Raw genomic sequence first — 1,780 nt, 5'->3', positions numbered from 1 at the left:
TTGATTTCACTTATAGTCAAACATTCAGAATAAAAATCTGTTTTGCATAGTTTCACTGACGGATTTTGTTTATCTCATATGAAGGAGCACGCCTAGTGAGAAATTAAAAAAAAATGTTTTTTTTTTTCGTATTTATAGCTAAGAAAACATATTAAAATTTACGATATCTCAAATAGTTCTAAGTTACAGCTCTTCGAAGGTTAGCAACTCTGTTTAGTTACCCCAATCAGTAGTCTTCAAAGGCATTTTTTTCAGCTCTCTGATCATCATGGAATTCTTTTCTTCGGTTCTGTATATAATTCTATATATAATGTCCTAGACATCGCCCACGTGGACATAGCTGAACAAGCCTATCGATCTGATAAAAAAACAACCAAGATTTGTGGTGAAACTCATTTATTTTTTAACGCCGCAATTTTGTCAAAAAAAAAAAGATTATAAACATAACAAAAAAAAAAAATCACTAGAAATTTTCATAGAAAATTAAAAATAACGTAACATCATTTTCAAAAGTTTACGTCCGATACATAATATAACGATATAATAAAAATCACCCATTCAAAACAAAATTAGAGGTTTGGTTATAAAACAGTTATATATCGGTTATATCTGACAGCATGAATAAGCAAAGGGTTCTCAGGTGCTCTGGAACGATAGCGCTAATACGAGACGTGAAGAGAAGTAGCTAAAATCAGCTACAATACAAATGATTTTTTCTTTAAACTATGCTTTTGAAACTAGTGAACACTGTAGTTCGAAAACTGCTCGGTAAACATACATGAAATTTGTAAAGCCCTTTGTTTAAAGCATGAAAGAATATCTTGAACAGGGAATATTAAATTTGCCATTAAGTTTGCAACATCCAGAAGCAGAGTCACATAAAATAAAATCTATATAATATATAAATAATTAGCACGTAAAGCTGAGTCAACTTGGCCATGTCCGGGCGCCCATTTGTCCGTGTGCYTGTATATAGGCCAACTACTTTCTCAGTTTTTGAGATATCGATTTGAAACTTTTCACAAGTTCTTCTCTTTCCTAAAAACTGCTAATTTATCGTAATCGTCAAAATTGGATCTCTTTAGCATATAGCTGCTATACAACTCGAACGGTCGGAATTAAGTGCTTGTATGGAAATTTCTTTCATTTGACGAGATATCTTCACGAAATTTGGCATGAATTATTTCCTAAGGGAAAGCTAYAATATACGCAGAAATTGTTCAGATCAGACTACAATATCATATAACTGCCATACAAACTGAACGATTAGAGTCAAGTGCTTGTATAAAAAACTTTTTCATGTGGCAAATATATTCACAAAATTTAGCATAATTTATCTTCCAAGGTATTAGTACAATCTCCGAAGAAATTGTTGAGATCGTACAAGTATAGCATATAGCTGTCATAAAAACTATTCTATTAGAATCAAATCCTTATGTGCGAAACTTTTTTATTTGTCGAGATATTTTCATGAAATTTGGTACAAATTGTTACCCAAGACTTTAATACAATCTCCGATGAAATTGTTGAGATCGGACAAGTGTAGCATATAGCTGTCATATAAACTGAGTAAGTTGTTGTATGAGAAACTTTTTTATTTGACAAGATATCTTCATAAAATTTGGTATGAATTATTATCTGGCAGATTTTTATAATATCCAAAGAAATTGTTYAGTTCRGAGGAGTATGACATATAGCTGTCATACTAACCGATCGGTGAAATTAAATTTCTTGAATGGAAACTTTTGATGTAATCAAAGTTAAAATTTTTTCTTGGTTT

General features: G+C 31.1%; 1 protein-coding gene across 1 annotated transcript in view; it reads right to left on the bottom strand.

The window, feature by feature from the left end:
* Positions 1-1,780, bottom strand: part of LOC108967576 (myb-like protein AA) — a 169,128-nt gene that overhangs the window by 166,907 nt on the left and 441 nt on the right. The window lies entirely within an intron of this gene.

Source organism: Bactrocera latifrons, unplaced genomic scaffold (assembly GCF_001853355.1).
Source record: "Bactrocera latifrons isolate USDA-ARS-PBARC rearing strain unplaced genomic scaffold, ASM185335v1 scaffold_190, whole genome shotgun sequence".
Taxonomy (NCBI): Eukaryota; Metazoa; Arthropoda; class Insecta; order Diptera; family Tephritidae; genus Bactrocera; species Bactrocera latifrons.
Note: the sequence above shows the minus strand (reverse complement) of the source record. Positions and strands in the feature narration are given on the sequence as shown.